Raw genomic sequence first — 21,751 nt, 5'->3', positions numbered from 1 at the left:
AGCAGAGAAGTTGGTTGCACTTGATGCAGTCCATCTTGAGTTGTGCAAATTCTGGATGAATGTCCGGACGCACTGGAGAAGAGAAAGTGCCAAAAGTACAAGGCACTGCAGTTGGAGTGTTGTCTTGAAGTCTCCTGCACTCCTGCCGAGCCAGATTCACAGGGTGCAAAGTCTTGAGATGCAGGTACATACTAGCAGTAGGGCAGGAATACTTATTTTCGGCACTGCCTCTCGATAGAACCCTTTCACAAATTCTACAGGTGACTTACATTGCATTCACCTTTTCTTGCCCTTCAGGGAATGTAAAAAACTTCCACACCACGGATGTAGATCTCTGAGGATGTGGAGGTTTAGCAACAACTTCTTCTTCTGAAGAATGGTCAGATTCTTTTGCTGGCTGCAGTCCTGAAGCCATTGCGTCCTTAATTTGGAAAATATCACAAGAGAAATGATCCAAAAAAAGTTCTTCTCAGCTAAGAGATGTGTCTCCATAGAAGCTGTAAGAAAAATGATTGAAATGGGTGGGGTCCTTTAATAGTTGCAATGGGAAATGTTATGAACCAATCAAATCTTTTTTTTCAGGTCACATGGGGTCCGCACACCGTGGGCACAGGCAGCACGCACACAACGCATCTTCGCGAAATTGCATTTAAAAGTAATATAAGTTTATTAATAGTAAAAATATATTATTGTTATGATTAGCTTAGATAATGTCTTGCCCTAATATGTATATTAAATACATATATATATATATATATATATAATTTTAGACATTTAAAAATTTGGCCCGAGTTGCGCACCCACCGCGTCGAACTCGTATGTGATGTCACGCAAAAGCGCGTGAGTATCGCGTAAAGTAATGCGCATGTGTTATGTATACGCTTGGAGTCGCGTACCGGTCGCATAGTGATTGTGCACAAAAATATGCACCCGTCACACACCCCACTCGGATCCTTCTCTACATTCCTAGAATGGTGTCTAGGTTCCACTCAGTGATCAAGAAAGGTACGCTTTGGGTGTGCGACTCCCACATTTTTGAAAAAAAAAAAACAATAAATAAAATGATATAAATATATTATGTAAAAATATAAAACAAAATAAAAACAATATTTCAGTTTCACTTATTTTTATTAAAAAAATCTAATGTATTGTAATTTAAAAAATAAAATATGTAAAAATAAATAGTTAAAACAACTTAGAAAATCAGTATTGAAAAAATAAATATAACTGTAATTACATTTAAAAATTGTCATTTAAAAAACCTTTGAAATTCAATGAAAAACCATAGGTTTCAGAAAAGTTATAGTTAGGAATTAGCATTTAAAAAACCTTAGAAATACACTGAAAAAACATAGGTTTCAGAGCTGTTATAGTTAGCTGGATATTTCACTCATACAAAACCATTGAAATTCCTCAGTTATAGTTAGTTCTACTAACTATAACTTCCGCGCCCGCAATCCACTGCTGATGATGTCACATATTGCATCATTCATGACATGGTCAGTGAAATCGCTGATGACATCACTGATGACATCTCAAATGACATCACTGATGACATCATCTACGTGACAATCTGATACACCGTATCACTTAGTAGTATAACCTTTAATCACTCAGTATGAAATAAAAAGTACCATTTTTTAAACCATTGACACACCAATACAAGTTTCTAAAAACCCACTCAGTGATTCCTAGGTCTACACATACATCTAAACCCTCATCTATAAATTGACTCATGCATGATGTTACAAATCAATAGAACACCTATATCAACATTGACACACCAGCACACATCCTATTCACTTATACAGTCATCCTACTCACTTATGTAAACTATTGATCACACTAACATTTACTCAGCTACACACTTATACAAACACTACTTCATTTATTTATACAGATAGTAACTCGTACTTAGTGTATTATTAAATCACTATTACAAGTATACAGTCATCCATGCAGTCATTTACACAATCACTGACTCTTATGTATAGTTTTTGTGTATACAACAACTGTCACATACACTGCCTTTTATTTTTTCTACTTCATTGCACATGTATCACTAAGAGATATATTTGCTCATCAACCCAGTCATAAACATACTCACTCACCCAAACAACTGTTTCCACATGCTCCCTTAACCTCATATACCTAGTGAATCAACTATTCATACATCTTTGCACAGTCACACCCCCCACCCAACCACACACACATTCACTGTTCCATACAAATACTTACCTAACTAATCAATATCTAATATATACGTTATATAGCTAGTAATCAACTGATGCAGCAGTTTACACAACAACTGACAGAGTGATACAGATATTCACACAGTTTAGTCACTATCTAATATATTTAGTAAGACACTATAAATTAGTCACTTAACCAGTCAATCACACTGCTACTAAATCCTCCATGTAGATATTTATATATCCACTCATTCTTCAATGCAGATTGCTACATATATATAATACATATTTAAATATCAAACCAAACCACATTCACTGGATGATGTCATCAGTGATGTCAACAGTGAAGTAATTTGAGATGTCATCAGTGATGTCATCAGTGATGTCACTGACCATGTCATGAATGATGTAATATGTGACATCATCAGCAGTAGATTGCGGGTGCGTGAGTTATAGTTAGTAGAACTAACTATAACGGAGGAATATATATATTACCTAATGGTGGTCGATGATCTGATTGGCTGCCAACACTTCAAACTAGAAAGTGTTGGCAGCCATCTTGTGACTTTGTTGAACTGTCGCAAGAAAAATGGGGAAAAAACGAGAAAATCGGGCAGTGCAGTAACACCCTGATCCCCTAGGCCTGCTCAGGGGCCAAAAAAAGCATTGTTTTTTTACAAAATTGCAGGGAATTCGTGCTGGGTGCACGAATCCCACGCTTTGTTACTTTTAAATTAGAATGGGGCCCACCACCTCCCTGGGGCTTTATTATTTTTAAAAAGCATGTGGGGGCTCCTACTTCCCATGCAGCCAAGAGGACCGCCACCTCCCGGGAGCTATCTTTATAAATAAAGTATGGGGGGTTCGAGCCTCTCACACAGCCCCAGGGACCACCACCTACCGAGGCACCAATTAAGAAAATGTGGGGGGTTGTTGCAGATACCAAGGGACCACAACCTCCCTGGGACTATACACAAAATGGGATGGGGCCATGCAGCCCCCTCCAGGAGCCTTCTATGCCCCTGGGGACCACCACCTCCAGGGTTGGCTATAGCAATGTCCTGGGGAACCCACCCCATGGGGAATTGCAGTTTGCTATGGCATGGTGGGAACACTGTGCCTCCATGCAAACTCTGCTTTATTTACGGAGGCAAGAGCATGAAAGATGCTCTCCCTTCCATGAAGCGAAACAGAACTGCTTTTGGGAAAATGGAGCTGCATGTTAGGCCTTGGGGCTCCACTGTGGTCCACAATGTAGTGGCCATTCCCCGGAGAATGGGATCCGCGGGGCCGAAAATGGCCCCCTCCCTTTAAAATAAGTGTGACCATGCCCCGGAGTATGGTGTCCCCGGGGCAAGACCCCTCCAAACATTTAAAAAAAAATAAACTAAAAGCCCAGGGAACTGTCCCAGGAAAGCGGGGCCATGCAGCCCCTTCCTTAAAAAAAGATGTAAAAAATAGCCCAGCCCCAGGGTATGGGGTTCCTGGGTCAGAAATTGGCCTCGGAAGGGGAACTGCAATGCCCCCTTTCCAGGGCCCAAAAAGTATCAAGGTAAGGGGGTCACACAGCCTCCCTTCTAAAATAGGAGAAAAAAACAGAGGCCAGCAATTTGCTGGAGGCCCCAGCCCCTCTCTGTTTTACTCTGCAAATATGTCTCCTGGCGCGCTCGGGGTTGGGGATGAAGTCCCCTTCAATGCTGAGGGTCCTAAGGGGCAAACAAGCCCAAATATTACCTCCTTTAAGCGACACACCGTGGGATTGTTGAGAGGTGATAGGAGGCAACTCCCCTTTTTACACCACTCTGGAAACACACCTCATGGCGCTTTGCTAGTGGGGCGATGAGGTCTCCTTGTGCCCTGAGAAACCTCAGGACTAAAGTATACTTCATCCTCCAAGCAGCAGTGCACAAGGAGACATGTTTGCAGAGTGGCGTAGAAAGGGGTGTGGCCTCTGACCACCTCTCACCAATCCAGCTGTCTTGGGCTTACTGTAGGTAACAGGTAGGCTAGTTGGCCCCTAAGAACCTGCAATGAAGGGTATTTCATCCCCAAATAAGAATGCACTAGGAGGTGCATTTGCATAGTAGCTAGAAAGGGGGCATGGCATGGTATCGGAACTCAGCAATCCTGCTGTGTGGGGCTTATAGGCGGTAATAGGAGGGGTAGTTAGCCCCCAAGGACGTCCTTGGGAGTCAACTAACCCTCTAGTTACCTCCAGTATGTCTGACACAGTGGGATTGCTGGGAAGTTTTCAGAGGCCATGCTCCCCTCTCTCCACTACTCTGAAAATGTGCCTTGTGGTGCACTTCTGGTTGGGGGTTGAAGTCCACTTTACTCCTGAGGGACCTAGGGGGCCAAAAAGCCCCCCTGGTACCTCCTATGAGTTACACACAGCAGAATCCCTGAGTGCTGGTTCCTGTAGCTGTGAGTTAAAAAAAAGTTTATGAGTGTTAAATATATATATACCCAGGTGTATTGGTGAATCAATGGGTTTATAAGTGACTGTATGGATGACTTAGTGTGTGAATGACTGACTGTATAAGTGAGTGATTAGGTGTCTCAGTGAATGCATGGGTGATTGACTGGTTGTATAAATGTAGGTATCTCATCCAATCACTAAACCACTACCCATGCACTCATCTAATTACTCAAGCATTACCCATGAACTCATGCATTCTCTCAGGCACTACATATGTACTCATCCAAATACCCAAGCACTATGCATGCATTCATCCAATCACCCAGACACTAACCTTGCACTCATCCAATTACTGAAGCACTATTCTTCAATTCAAGCATTCACTCAGGCACTAACTATAAATTTACACATTTTCTCTGGCACTATGCTTACACTCATCCAGTCACCCTGGCACTATGCATGCACTCATCCAATCACTTACCCACTACCCATGCACTCATAAAATCACATCTATTACCTCTTTCTGTACCATTCTTACCTCTTCTGAACCTTTCTTGCTTCTTTCTTCACCTCTATTGCTTCTTTCTGTACCTGTCTTCTCTTTCTGCACTTTTCTTACCTCTTTCTGCACCCTTCTTGCTTTTTCTGCACTTCTCTTGCCTCTTTCTGCAACTCTCTTGCCTTTTTCTGCGCAGCTCTTGCCTCTTTCAGCATTTCTCTTGCCTCTTGCTGAACTTCTATTGCCTCTTTCTGCACTTTTCTTGCTTCTTTCTGCACCTCTCTTGATTCTTTTGAACTCCTCTTGCCTATTTCTGCATCCCTCTCAACTCTTTCTGTACCTCTAATGCATCTTTCTGCACCTCTCTTGTCTCTTTTCGTACCTCTCTTGTTTCTTTCTGCAAATCTCTTGTTTCTTTCTGCGCATTTCTTCCTCTTTCTGTACCTTTCTTCCTCTTTATCCACCTTGCTTCCTATGTCTGCACTTCTGTTGACTCTTTCTTAATTTCTCTTGCTTCTTTCTACACCTTTCTTCTTCTTTCTTCACTTTTCTTGCCTCTTTCTGTACTTCGCTTGCTTCTTTCAGCAGCTTTCTTTTTAGTTCTGCACTCCTCTTGCTTCTTTCTGCACTTGTCTACCTCTTTATGTACTTTTCTTCAACTTTCTTCATCTTTCTGCACTTCTCTTGCCTTGTTCTGAATTTCTCTTGCTTCTTTCTGCACCTGTCTTACTCTTTCTGCACTTTGCTTGCCTCTTTCTGTACTTCACTTGCTTCTTTCTGTACCTTTCTTCCTAGTTCTGTACTTTGCTTGCTTCTTTCTGCACTTCTCGTTCCTCTTTCTGTACCTCTCTTGTCTCTTTCTGTACCTCCATTGCCTCTTTCTGCACCTCCTGTTTCTATTTCTGCACTTCTTTTGCTTCTTTCTACGTAACACTTGCTTCTTTCAGCAACTTACTGGCTTCTTTCTGCATCCCTCTTGCCTCTTTGTGTACCTCTCATGCATCTTTGTGCACCTCTCTTCCTTATTTTGGTACCTCTCTTGCTTCTTTCTGTACCTCTCTTGCTTTTAACTGTACCTCTCTTGCTTCATTCTGAACCCATCTTTCCTCTTTCTGTATCTCTCTTGCCTCTTTCTGCCCCTCTCCTGCCTCTTTCGGCACCTTACTCTCTTCTTTCTGCATCTCTCTTGCTTCTTTCTTCACCTTCATTGTTTGTTTCTGTACGTACTTCTCTTGCTTCTTAATACATTTCCCTTGCTTCTTTCTGCACCTTTCTTCCTCTGCTTGCACCTTTATTCCTATGTTTGCACCATTCTCCCTAATTCTGCACTTTTCTTGCTTTTTCTGCACTTCTCTTGCCTCTTTCTGCAACTCTCTTGCTTCTTTCTGTTCCTCTCTTGCCTCTTTCTGCACTTCTCTTGCCTCTTTCATACTTCTCTTGCCTCTTGCTGAACCTCTATTGCCTCTTTCGGCACTTCTCTTGCTTCTTTCTGCACCTCTCTTGATTCTTTCTGAACCCCTCTTGACTATTTCTGTACCTCTCTCAACTTTTTCTATACCTCTGTTGCATCTTTCTGCACCTCACTCTCTTCTTTCTGTACCTCTAATGCTTCTTTCTGCACCTCTCTTGTCTCTTTCTGTACCTCTCTTGCTTCTTTCTGCACTTCTCTCGCTTCATTCTGCTCTTTTCTTCCTCTTTCTGCACCTTTCTTCCTCTTTGTTCACCTTGCTTCCTTTTTTTGCACTTCTCTTGACTCTCTCTTTATTTCTATTGCTTCTTTCTACACCTTTCATCCTCTGTCTGTACTGTACTGTTCTTGCCTCTTTCTGTACTTTGCTTTCTTCTTTGGGCAGCTTTCTTCCTAGTTCTGCACTTCTCTTGCTTCTTTCGGCACCTTTCTTCCTCTTTCTGTACTTCGCTTGCCTCTTTCTTTACTTCACTTGCTTTTTTCTGTACCATTCTTCCTAGTTCTGTACTTTCTTGCTTCTTTCTGCACTTCTCATTCCTCTTTCTGTGCCTCTCTTGTCTCTTTCCGTACCTCCATTGCCTCTTTCTGCACCTCTCTTTTCTATTTCTGCACTTCTTTTGCTTCTTTCTACGTAACACTTGCTTCTTTTAGCAACTTACTGGCTTCTTCCTGCATTTCTCTTGCTTCTTTCTGCATCCCTCTTGCCTCTTTTTGTGCCTCTCTTGTCTCTTTGTGCACCTCTCTTCCTTATTTCGGTACCTCTCTTGGTTCTTTCAGTACCTCTCTTGCTTTTATCTGTGCCTCTCTTGCTTCTTTCTGAACCCTTCTTTCCACTTTCTGTAACTCTCTTGCATATTTCTGCCCCTCTTTTGCCTTTTTCCGCACCTCACTCTCTTCCTTCTGCATCTCTCTTGCTTCTTTCTGCACCTTCATTGCTTCTTTCTGCAGTTCTCTTGCTTCTTAATGCATTTCCCTTGCTTCTTTCTGCAACCTTCTTCCTCTTTTTGCACCTTTATTCCTATTTTGCATTGTTGTCCCTCTTTCTGCAGTTCTCTTGCTTTTTCTGAACTTCTCTTACCTCTTTCTGCACATCTCCTGCTTCTTTCTGCAATTCTCCTGCCCCTTTCTGTACCTCTCTTGCCTCTTTACATACTTCTCTTGCCTCTTCCTGCACCTCTATTATGTGCCTCGATAAGAGCACTGGGCATTTCTGGGTCAAGTTTCTTGTATAGATTGTGAAGCAGGATGAAGTGTATTTTTTTCACCTATTCAATAACATTTCCATAACTCTGACAATCCGTGACTTATGAACATTGCAACAAATCTAAGTAGCACAATAATAACATCTGTGTCATTTGACAGTACAATGACTCAATTGGAACCATTTCGAACAGCCCACTCAACATGAAGGTCAGCTTCCTCCAATTTGCTGTTTAGTTCTGGAAACAATATGGCCTGTACCTTTTGAATATATCCCTGCAGGTGCCAACACCTCATTGACAATCATTCTACTTCCAATAACAGCAAATTCAGTGTTCACTGAAGCGTCATCAATTTTTTAGCAAGTTAATATCTCCAAGTTCATCTTTGTTGGTGTTCAGAAAACTGTCAAAGACTATATGCAGTTTTTGCAAGGCGCACATTGACTTTGATATCTGTAGAACAGTCTGAACAACCTCTCTTAAGTTTTGCATTAATGAAATCTTGACCCTTTGTAACTGTGTTAAGTTTTAACGGGGTTAACCCAAATAAAACTACCCGACCCGGGTTATCATACCATTATGTTTGAGAAAAGGGTTGAGGTAGTAATCAATTTATTTATTTATTTTCCCATGTGTTTGACGATATGTAGAAGTCTACGCTTCGACATCTGTGTGTTTAAGGGCTATTAGTTCCTCAGGATGGGGTCTTCATCAGGGCAGGCGATAGTGAGGAACACTTGAAGGAAGAACAGTGAATGGTCCTTCCTTATGTGGCAGCAAACTGCTCCTTAGGATTGTGATTGGCGTGGGTAAATGAATTTGCCACGGCTTGATGTCCACCGGGCAGAGTCATGAATCACTGCGGTGCAGGGTCAAAAATCTCCCACTATCTATTTCTAGCAGAGAAACTAAACAAATCTTGAGCTCTTCTGCTTAGTGACTGGTAAAAAACTATTTTTTGCCAGTCACTAAGCAGAAGAGCTCGAAACATAGACTTCTACAAATCGTCAAACACATGGGAAAAGAAAGAAATACATTGATTATGTCCTATGCGTTATGATATTAGGAGAATTGAGGACCTTTCAAAGGCCGTAAATGTTGTATTGTACATATTTGCTATTGTGCTTGTCACAACACCTTTACCCTGTCCCTCACCTATCCAATCACTCCCATTCTTCCCATCAAACCTTCCTTCTATCACACTGTGAGCACTGTAAATATCACACATCTTTGAAGTATATACAAGTGTATTCATGAAATAAGTCAAATGTTTTAATTTAAAAAGCATTTAATGTATGTACACACAAATGAAATACATTCGAGTGAATACATGAAACAACATTGATGTTTTGATTTGAAAAGCATCTAAAGAATGTGTCACTCAGAAAATTAAATCTATGCTCTTGACGAACATAACAAGAAATATTGCTGTGGTGTATTATATGTTGAAATTTATAAATATTGATACTACCCTCATAACTGTGACACATAGTTTACAACAACAGCAGTTTTCAATGAGGACACCTATTCATATTGAAATTATTCAGGTGAAAGGTTTTCTTTGAAATCTTGTATGAGTTTATGCTTCACTGATTTGGTTCCAGCATCTCCATAAAAGAACACGTTAGTTGAAAGAAAATCATACCGCAGAATGTCCTTGATAAATTCACCCTTTTCTTTTGCTACTTCCATCTCTCTATGGGCTTGTGAAAGATTTTGTTTTGTAATCTGTTTCATAGTGGCTAGTTGGGCAAAACTCTTTCTATGGCAATTAAAGCTTCAGTGATTATGTCAAAAAGCTTTTTCTCTTTCAATACAAATCTCTCCTGCTACAGTTCTGCTTATAGCTTCGATTCATGTTCCAGGACATTTAGTAGACATGTCTTTATATCATTTGCCACATATTGTTTGAACACAAAGTTGTGTAGTCACACAGTGATTTTGCACATGTTGGCAAGGCAGTTGGGTTTTAAATTTGCAGCTCTGTTTGTTTATGCATACAGCTGAGACTGTTTGTTTCCCAGCAGCTACTTCATAAACACAGTCATGAAAAAGCACCATGGCAGTGTCATGGATGCTGGATGTTCCAGACAAAGAAGAGTTATCTCCAAAATCAAAATCATTGAGAGCAGCAATTGCACATTCCTAGTAAAGTGACTTGGAAGTGGTGTGCTGTCGGATTCCCAAGATTTTACAGCATGAGCAGCTAACAAGTTCCTGCTCCATAGTATGTCATTATAACTTGTTGATACTACAATCTGATTCACTGAAGTTATTAGCTCTCTACTTTTTCACTTGTCATAGATTGCATGGTCAGTCATCATGTGTAGCAGAGTTTTCTTTTTGCCGTGATGTAATTGACAAAACATGTTTTGGTAAAGACATTTGCACAGCATAAGCCTGTTGGTTCATGGAATTGTCTTTCACTTCTCAGTTTATATTTTCAAAGCCATCACCAATATTATCAGGTTTTGTTCCGAACTCAAGAACTTTAGTTTGTAACAGTTTTATTTTTCTGATATTAAAGAATCATGTAAAAAATTTTAAGACAACATCAGGCATTCTTGTTGACTCCCATGATTTGCAGAGCACTAATGCATTGCAAAATATGTAATTAAGTCAAAAATCTAAATCTTTCAAGATGTTTCTTAATATGGTTAATGCTGATTTCACTGCATCTTTTCATCTTATTTTGGCTGCAGGAGCTTCAGCAGGCCAAATCAGCTGACAACACCATAGCTGTCTCATTTTTTTTGTCAGACTGACAAAAACTAATTCTGTCACTGTACATTCTCACCAGAAAAATAAAAATGTCATGATTACGGATCAATACAGTTTCATTAATGTTGACCAATATTTCTCTGATCCTATTGAGTGTGAACTCATAGCCAGCACTCAAGACTGGCTATAAAACTATATTTGCCTTCTCAAAGAGTGCAAACTTAAATGAAGGTTGGCGGTTACGTTGCAGCTCTAAGCTTATTGTACATTCATATTTTTGAATATATGCATGCATGCGGTTTGCTTGGGCATACAAATCTTCTGCAAATACATTCGCATCACTGTTTAGATCAACTACTCGGCTGAAAATGTAATCTTGGAAGAAAGTAGCTTCAGATAAAAACATGTTTGGCCGTTGAGACTCACATGCTCTGTATTTTTTTCTTTCATCAATCCCTCTTACCCTTGTTGTGGCTAAACCATAGATAATACATTGAAGATCCTCTTCTTTCTGATCAATTGTTGGAGTTGGAGATGGGTTAGCCATCAATCTTCTAAGTGGATGGGCATAAGGGTTTGGTTGTTATTGCTTTCTCAGAAGACTCAGAATCTTGTTTGATTTAGTGGTTTCTGCTATTTGTTAACACATTTTTTAGCCTTTTTGTTACAATGATAAAATATTTGGTTCTCTTCACCCATCAGCTTCAATTTTTTGAGACCTTCGTCTCACTGTATTTCTGTAGCATCCCGAAATGTCATCTTTCCAGCTGCAGTTGATGTTAACTTTTCTTTCGGATTAGTTTGGCATGTGACATATTTTTCTTTGTTGAAAGAGTCCTCTGATTTTGTAGTTAGCAACACTCTGTCAGGAGGAAAAGATCCTCTGCTACAACCTGCTTTGCTCATGTTTATAATTTTGAATCAACGTAAAACCTGAAACAAAAACTCTGAGGAGTTATTTTTTGTCTCTATATGATTTCTTGACCCCCAAAACCTATGTTTTGACACCAAAAGGAAGTTTGAAGGACTCATGGTTCCTGAAATATTACATCATCATCACAACACATCTACCATTTTAAAAATTTAGACCCGATTAGCAAGCCTACCCAAAGTAAAGTCCTTCTCTAATGATACAAAAACACAATATCAAAAATGAAAATCTCTGGACAACAATTTTTTAAGGAGGTATATCAAGGAGTCAGGAGTATATGGTGAGGTTCAATGGTGGATTAGGTCCTCCTGTGCCTATGTGTTATTGTTTGTTGGGGGATCCTGGCAGTGCTATTATGATTGTATGTTTGTAAATGATTATGACTTGAGTCCTAAGGAGTGTAGGTGTCAGTCTATTGGTGTGTAGAACAACGATTATATATGTTTGAGAAGGAAAGATGTTCAATATCTCTGCTCCTTGGGATAAATCATCTGGATTAAGTTTCTTATTGAGAAGTGGTTTTATGATTATATGGAAATGGCCTAGGGTATTTTCTTGATAATGTTTTTCCCAAATTTTAGTAAGGAAAAATGCTGGGCAATTGCAATAGTAGACTCTGCGCAGGATGAAGAATATAATGAATTGTATTCCCTTGTGACTTGCAGCCTATGCATAATGTTTAAGGTCCAGAAGAGGAGGTGCTCTCTGAGTAGAGGTTAAGCTGGATTCTGAATGAAGCACTCTGAGCACTTTTAAAACTTCCTGTGAGGTAGGCTTAATAAGGATTTTGGCATTAGCAGGGCAGTTATGGGCTGCAATGTATGTGGGTTTGAGCGATATGGTAGAATTCTGTGTAAGGTGGATATATATGAATGAGACATGTTTACACCACTTTATGCATGTGTTTGGTCTGGACACATGGATATGCATACATTTTCCATAAATTGACTCGAATTGCCTGATGGGGCAATTCAGCTTAGACGTGGCAGAAGGAATTAGGTTCAAGATCAGATCCCATATAAAAGAAAATAAGATGATCAAAATCACTCTCATTTCATCAAAAGCAGGTAACAGCAGAAAGGTGTAGAATATGGGAGCTTCACAATGGTATCATTGGTGATGCTGGAGGAGTCCAAATAGAGGTTATTAATATGTACTCATGCACATGCATACTAACATTCAATGAGGACTCTTTTTCATCAAGATCTCTGCCAGTTGTGCTTTCTCAAAGCTTTGTTTTGCCACTTATTCCATTGCAGCTCCATAGCGGGTGACTTCTTGTCAATGTGACCTTCTTTTGAAGGAGGCATGGATAATATGGGTGAAGTCAACACATTTTTCTTGCTGCCCGGAGACAGTGCAGGAAAAGGTACAGCCATTATACTGCAAAGAGTTTGTGATGCCAGATTGAGCTATTGTCTAGCGTTTTTTCAGTCAAGTCAAACATCTCAGTGACATTTTTTTTGGCAAGACCCAACTTCTTGGGTGTCATCAATGCTACCTGTTGACCCAATCCAATCAAATTCAATCTGGATTTGTATAGCGTGGTATCCAGTCACTGAGAGCACTGCTGCAGGGGGACCCAGTTGGACAGCCAGGTCTTGAGCCCTTTTCAAAATTCCAGCAGAGAGGATGCCATTCGAAAGAGAAGTGGGAGATTGTTCTAGGACTTTGCAGTGTGGTATGAGACAGAGCGCCCTCAACTGCTGCTGTGTTGGATGGGAGGGTTTTGGGTGAGGCAGATGGGGTGAGGCACAGATATCTGGACGGAAAACAGAAGTTCGGGTGGTGGCTGATGTATGCTGATCCTTTGTTGTGGAGGGCCTTGAAGGTGTAGATCAACATCTTGAACTGACATCTCTTCTGAATGGCGAGTGAGAGGAGTTTCTTGAGGTGGGGTGATGTGGATCCACTTGGGGAGGTCAGAAAGAGTCTGGTCTCTGAATTCTTTATTGTTTGCTGTCTCTTGAGAGGTGTGAGGGGATTCCAATATAGAGTGTGTTGTCGTAGTCCAGTTGGCTAATGACAAGGGCTTGTATGAAGGTCCGTCTGGTGTCAATGATGATCCACTTGAAGATTTTCCGGAGCAGGCAAAGAGTGAGGAATCAGGTGGATGAATAGCGGAGATTGCCAAAGACAGGACTTTCATGAAGAGGAAGTATTCAAAAATGTCTTTCAGATCTTTACTGCCTATTTGCAGGCAAGAAGCAAATACAAAGGCAAGCAGTTGGACTTGCCCACTGCAGTGAATGCAACATATGAATTAACACAGTTCTTTTCAAGCCCAAATATTGCAGACTCTTTGAAACCAGTTAGTCTAATTATCTCCTCCTTTTACTCCATCAGATGCCTATGAAAAAGAGACACAGATTGCCTGTCAATAAATAAACAGGCCAGTTCCAGACTGAAACCTGATAGATCTCACAAAATAAGGTCCTTTCTCAAACACAGCAGACTACCCAAGCACACCATGGGACATGCATACCTAATAAATGGATAAATACCTCAAAATTCCAGGAAAACTAAGAAACAAAATCTATGGGCCATCATGTGCCACTTTTGTCCTCTAGCAGGCCATTAAACAGAATGGAAAATAGCAATAAAGATCACAAATAATTGGCATGAGAAGTGGGCTATGATCCAGGCCACAAATTATATATAGGTACCATCCAGAGCTCCTGGGAAAGAATGAAGGTGTCAGGAAGTCAGGCAGAAATTGATTAAAATCAAAGATAAAAATCAAATCCTGTAAATAACCAACAGACTTCAGCAACATTAGCAGATACATATCCATATCTAGGGCATTCATTTTGGAGCCCATCCATAGCTCATGAGCCTATCAGAGAGGCTGGTAAGTATTGATAAAAATGAAACATGGGAACAGTAGTCAGCAGGCACCAACATGATAGGAGGTAGTTTAAACCAATCTCCAAAATAAGCACTACAATCTGGGGATTATCCACGCCGCCATCTGCTCCTAAGTGCCCATAGGGGAGTCTGACAAAAATCAACAATAAGTAATGTCTGCAGACTTCCACTAGGCCCCATATACAATAGTAAAACATTTATTTTAAAAAAAGTATAATAGGCGAGAATAATATATGGGCACATACAGACTCCCACAAGTCCCAAAACATAATGTCAGCCCTTTTAACATAGTCTTATACTTCTTTATTCAGTTTATACAAATCATTAAAGCATACAATACATACAAGCAGTAAAATTACAAAAGATTACATACCCTAACAGATCTGGCTTGGGTATATACATCTCAATTAAAAAATACAGAGTCATTAGTGATACAGAACACTGACTTGTTATATGTATATTCCTGGCTTAATCCTTCAAAGTACACCAGACAATCCCAAGAGTGGAATTAGCTCATTCAATGCTTATATAATCACATTCATTGTTGTAATAGCGATGTCTCATGGCTAAAATATTAAATCAAATGATGGAACAGCATTGCCTAGTGTACCTAATCCAATGTATAATGTTGTTGGTCAAGGCATCATTATCTTCTTGTGAAACTCTCAGTACTGTGGGAACATTAACCATGAACAGTTTGCTGGTCGAGAAGTATTGTTCAGGTTTCCAATAACCCCTCACATGTTTTCTCATCCTGCAGATGTATTCCCATGTACCCGCCCATCTCATATGTTGAACATATGTAGTGTTGATTACTCTCTTTTCTGGGAAAGCCTCAAAATGGAAAATACGGGCAGACTGGATACGTTGTGGCTTTCAGAACCTTTTGTAAGCATGCAATTGGACTCTACTATTTCCTATCCAAATATCTTTATGTAGTAGTAGTAGGGGCCTTTGTTCATAGGGATTCCATTGGTACAATCCTTGAAGAACTAATTTCGACTGGAGATTCCTGTTTTGGATCATACCACTAGCATCTGGTCTATTCAAAACTTGTCACTCCATTCTCTTACAGCTAGTCATCTCATTCCTGTTGACTGATATTCCCTACTAAGAACCATATTTGTACGTTCATTTGGGAAAAATATCCCCTCAGCTGAATAATAATGTTCTTAAGTTCTCTTACTTCCATATGACAGTTAATTGTTGTGCACAGAGGAGTGGTTGCTTTAGCCGGAGACTCTTGTATAGCAGGATTATCTGCAGTACCATTCTCATTCCCCCGTGAAAGTAGTGGCTGTATTAATTACAACACACAATCTCGGGGAAAATAGTGATTCTGGGTAGAATCCCTCCTACATCTGAATCAGTCTTTTGCAAACCTGCACGTTGCAAACTGGACCCACATTCAGCACCCTTTGTAAGAAGAATCAACAGCCACATTTGGTTGTGTCTCAGTAACTATTCATTGTTTCCTCTTGCTGGTAGTTGCAATCTGTTTTTCTTGAAAATGTCAGGACAAGCTCAGCACGGTTTGGTATTTGTTAATAGTACAATTCTTTGCTGTATGACAGGCTGCAATCTTTTAGGAAAGAGAAACAAACGTCCGGGTTCGTTGGGCAGTTTAGATGATGCCTTGTTTTAGTGTAGGACTAATGGGTATCCCCTTTAACACCCTAGGGTCATTTATCATTTTCTAGAGGGGCATGTTTTCCATGAAGAAGGCAAAAGCTACACACTTATTTGTGAGACAATGAACATATATGTATATATTTCCTTGTGGTAGAAGATTGTATCAGTGTTATCAAGATAGAATTTTCAGGGGAAATGACAAAACTACAAGGAGTTGGTTATGTTGTCTATAACTAATCTTACGTATTTCCTTGCAACAAAAATTGACAATTTATTCAGCAAATTATTAAACAAATAAACGTTTTTTTCTGATTAAGAACATATCACTACTTTGGTTCGGTAACAAAATACAAGTTTTATTACACAATACAATGTTTATAAAAAAGAATACATTAAAACCATTACACAATGTACATGATCATCACAATGCTATTAAAATACAATAAAAAGGTCACAGAATCAAAAGGTCGACGCGGCGTTTCGGCTTTTTCTAGTATGCCTTCATCAGGACTGATTCTAGACAATTAAAATAATAAAACACAAAGTTACCAAACAGGTAAAAACCGTCTTTTAACATTATTTGTCTGTCCATTGTTGCTTTTGACCCCCCTGGTTATAAATACTGTTTTTCTCCTGAATTATACACATATTACATTTTTAGTTACACTGAACATTATTGCTTATGTACCATTCATGAGGTTTCTTACTAGACAGGTCTTAAAATAGTCTTATCACTGTTTGCCTTCCCCTTGGATATATCTACTACATATATAAGAGAGACACCCATTTAATCCTTTACTAAAAGAAAAGTACCTCCTATAATCAGGTGCATACCTTGTTGGTCCAGTTGAATTTATTATCCCCCTGGATGGAACTACTTGGTTCTATGTCCTTTTTTGAAATTTGGACTCTTGGTACTTTGCTCATTCAATATACGCAAAGTTGCTCTGTCTCCTAAGTAGAGAACCAATGATCAATGACCATTTAATATGGATAAGTGGATTAGCGTATTTGGGCTGCATTCCATAAGAGAAACTTTTCATTACATACCAAAGTCATCGGTTTGTTAAATGTCCTTGACTTCCAGACCAGTTTATCAAGATTTCTACAGTACGAGGTCTGATACTCTCCTTTTCATACCTGTGGATATTAAGTTGCATGTATTGAGGGTCTTGTTTTTAAAAAAAAAAAAAATTATTTATTTATTACTATCATATTTATTGTCTAACCACATACCTTGATATGGCTCTATATTTGCCGTGTCTTTAGCTGCCAGGAGGAGCCACCATTCTATGTATTGAACCTTCTAGCTCTGTCCTCCCTGTGGGGATTAATATGTATAAAGTATCTTTCTTTTCCTTTGCCACATTACTCATTTTCTTTCATATACTATCAGTGACACTCACCGTGGGAGTCAGGGTGTAGATTGTAATGACAAGTTCCCCTTTTCAATTGGGTAACGATATATCTCACTCACAATAACTGTCGCGTGAAATATCTTCTTCCGTTTTGCTGATATCTGTATGGGATATTTCCCAAGCGTTAAAATCTTATTACTCCACAACCAAATGCGCTCATTCTTAATAGTTACATCTGAATTCTGTAATCTAGGACATATTTTATTATATCTACAATATGACTATTTGGTCAAGGTATATTATTTTGTAAAAATATATTGTTATGTTAGGGGTAGCTCTTTATTTGAGTTTCTTACATTTTGCATTGTTGACCAGTTGAAAATAAAATAAACTAAACTGAGACAAACCAAAGCCAAGAGCCGACTTTGAACCAGTTTCTATAATGGTTATTTGTCTTCTCTGCTCTGGGTAAAGCTACATCTATTCTCGTTGCCGCTATGCTTTCGTATTGTTTGCTTACCGTTATCAATGCAGTCGGCCTCCCTGCTCCTTCCTTCCTGGCAGCCCGTCCTTGTGATCACCGCACGGCTTTTTTCGGAATTGAACGAAGCATGCCGTGCGGTGACTTAAATACTACTTGCCGATTCATTGGGCGCCTTCAAGTCCTCCATTTCATTGGATGGATGAAGTAAACAAACACGGTAGCTATGGAAACTGGTAGTTTTGTATTCTCATATTGATTGGCTTATTTTGCACTTCTACGGAGCCAATTGGATTCGCGCTCACAGACGCGTTGCCATGGTGACAAAGTTGTTCTATTCTACATATTATCGTCCCGTTTTTTACACCTCCCATAAGTGTTTTAAATTTGTTAAGTATAGAGGTTTTGATGTTAGGACACTGTCCTTATTATTGCCTATGAGTGAAGCTGTTGAAATAGTCTATTTTAAAATTCTCTCTATTCCTTGTTCTGTTATTTACACGCCCGTGGGATGTTCATATGGACGGCATGTTCCTATTGGCTAGATCTAGCCAATAGGAACATGCCGTCCATATGAACATCCCACGGGCGTGTAAATAACAGAACAAGGAATAGAGAGAATTTTAAAATAGACTATTATGGACGGCATGTTCCTATTGGCTGTTACCTGTTTGGTAACTTTGTGTTTTATTATTTTAATTGTCTAGAACTTTGAACTTTGCTTTTTTAAAATTGAATTGTTTGTGTATTGGCACCTCTGTTTTAAAACCAAATCGTTTTTAAAAACCCACTTACTAGCGCACAGCTATACTGAAGCGAACCCACACTCTTCAGTGATTTCTCACTCGCTCGATACCTGCCGAGCTAGGGCAAGGCACCGAGCATCAGGGAATACTGTGGCGGCCATCTTAGTGCGGGACAGCGCGGTGAGAGAGCGCTAGTCTCCGCCATAAAAGGAAACAGTTGATCTCCACGATAGCGGACGCGTTTTAGCGGTCGCGCCTCGTCTTCGCCGGAGTCCAGCCAGAGTCAGCCCGTCTGTGCCCGTCCGGGCCAGGCCGGGACATAGGGCACAATACTCTACTTCACTCATCACGCAGGTATGACGCTATCAGGGGAGGCTCTCAGAGCGCTTCGCCCCGCTAAACATGACAAATGTATAACACTGATTCCATCTTGTGCTGGTACACAAACGTGTCCTGAGTGCGCTATCACTTTGTCAAATTATCAGCCGTACCCGGATACTTTTCATGGCCCCTCCCATAAAAGACCTCGGCAGCAAGAATGCTCTAGTAATTTTACCTTTTACCTGGTCAATTGCCGTTCACTACCCCAACACAAACTAGATATTTTCCATCTCCTGTTAGTGCAATCTTTCTCACAGAAACCTGGCTTCACGATAGTGCTGGCCCGGATGTGGCCATTGCACTCCCCCCGAGCTATGCTATTGTAAGGAGGGATCGTGTTGGCCAAATAGGTGGTGGCATCGCCATTATCTATAAAAGGGATTTTGTATGCCATTTCGAACCTGCAGACATTCCTAATTGTGAAGCGGCATCTTTTAAAATTACCCTCAGTCCTAATTTCACCTTCTCTGGCCTACTTATTTACCGACCTCCAGTTAATAACCCTACTTGGCCAGAAAACTTAGCAAATTTTATTTTACCTCACCATTTAAAAGCTCAAAACTTTACAGTACTCGGGGACTTGAATCTCCATCTGGACGACGACGACAACAAGAGTTGTAAAAATCTCATAGATGACCTTATGGCTTTAGATATGACATTACGTAACAAGGGCCCTACCCATAAAGCGGGACACCTTCTCGATCCTATCATCTCAAACATGAAAGAATTGTCATGGATGAACACCACTCCCATCTGCTGGTCAGATCATTTTCTCATACTCTTCTCTATTTCTCTTAAACCCATCAAATGCCCATCCATCACACCTTCGGACTCTTTTAGGAGAAATTGGAAAAACTTAAATCTAGAAAACCTCAATAGTGCATTGAATAAAGATCATCCAAGCCTTGAGGGTGATATGGAAAATATATCTGATGCTATACAAACATGGCTTAACGACGCAGTGAACACCAGTCTGCCATTATCCCGCTGTAAAGGGAAAGTTCATCGTCCCCCGGCCCCTTGGTTTACAGAGGCACTCAAGAAAGAAAAATCTTCTTGTAAGAACCTAGAGAGGCAGTGGCGCAAGAAATACGAACTGCAACAAAAAGAGATCTATCGAAAGGCCAGAAACAGCTATCATTCGGCATGTATGAAAGCCAAGGCAAGCTATGTGTCCACTACTATAAATACAGCTGTAAACAAAATCCAGACGCTGTTCAACACAGTGAAGGAATTGGCTGGAGAAAATTGTAGAGCGGAGGCGGCTCCACTCAACACCCAGCAATGTCAGGATCTGGCGGCCTTTTTCACTGAAAAAATTGAGAAGATCGTCTCCAATATAAACATAAACAGCTCTAACGCCCACAACCAAAATGACACTCCCCTAACCCCTAAAGGTAATTGCCATCTCGATGCCTGGCCTCCCATTACACCAGATCAACTGAGGAAACTTCTAAAATCCATCAAATCAGGTTCCCCTCGCGACCCTATTCCCATCAGCATCATGAGCCAACTGGAGGACTCCACCCTGATGCCCATCACAGACACACTTAATGCCTCCATGGAACACGCCTCAGTTCCTGCTTTATGGAAACATGCCATAGTCAGCCCTTTGTTAAAAAAGCCGACTGCCGATCCTACGATATTGGCCAATTATCGGCCAATATCGTTACTCCCTGCTTTTTCCAAAATGTTGGAAAGGCATATCCATGAGGCACTTTCCTCATATGTGGAGGAAAATGAATTACTTCACCCTTCCCAGTCTGGTTTTAGGAGTGGATACTCCACCGAGACAGCCCTGCTCGGGATTACGGAAAAGATCAGAGAGCTCAGGGATGATGGACAAACGGTGGCACTGGTCCTGTTAGATCTCAGTGCGGCCTTCGACACCATCTCTCATTCCAGACTGCTTGCCAGGCTGGAGGAGTGTGGTGTCGAGGGCAGGGCGTTAGAATGGATTAAATCATACTTATCCCTACGCACCTTCCAGATCACCTCTGCTGAGGCCTGCTCGGACGTCTTCTACTCTCCCCATGGTGTACCACAGGGATCTATCCTGAGTCCCCTGTTGTTTAACTTGTATCTTCGTCCCCTAGCTAATCTTGCTGAGAACTTTGGTCTTATTTTAATGACATATGCCGACGATTCTCAGATTTTATTCTCTCTTTCTAAATCTGATACGTCTGCTCCTTCCGCACTCAAAATAGGCCTCCATGAGATATTCCGCTGGATGTCGGCTAATCAACTTAAATTGAATGGGGACAAAACAGAGGTCCTCCTTTTAGGGAATAATAAGGACCTTTGGAGTGATCCCCACTGGCCGACAGCACTAGGCAAGCTACCGCCTCCAGCCACCCAGGTTAGAAATGTTGGGGTCATCATAGATGAAAATCTCTCCATGTCACAGCAAGCCAACAAAGTAGCGGGCATATGTTTTACTATTCTCAGATGGCTCCGTAAAATTGTTTGGATGTTGCCACTCACCACCCAGAAGACCGTAGTCAATGCCTTAGTAACCTCTCGGCTTGACTACGGTAACATCCTGTACCTGGGTGCAAACAAAGCAGTAGTAAGACGCTTACAACTGGTACAAAACGCCGCGGCCAGACTGCTTTGTAGAATACCCAGACACGCCAGGATCACAAAACATCTTAGGGATCTACACTGGCTCAGGGTCGAAAACAGGATTCGTTTCAAAACCCTGAGCTATCTGTTTAAAATTAAAGCTGGGACCGCCCCCAAGTATCTCCAAGATCTTGCCAAACTCCACTTTCCCAATCGCAATCTTCGCTCAGCTACATCAGCGAAGTTTGCGGTTCCCAGGTACAAACGGGCCAGAATGGGCGGGAGATC

The sequence above is a fragment of the Lissotriton vulgaris genome, chromosome 6 (genome assembly GCF_964263255.1).
Source record: "Lissotriton vulgaris chromosome 6, aLisVul1.2, whole genome shotgun sequence".
Classification (NCBI taxonomy): Eukaryota; Metazoa; Chordata; class Amphibia; order Caudata; family Salamandridae; genus Lissotriton; species Lissotriton vulgaris.
The sequence above is the reverse complement of the archived record's forward strand: the minus strand, read 5'-3'. Positions refer to the sequence as shown.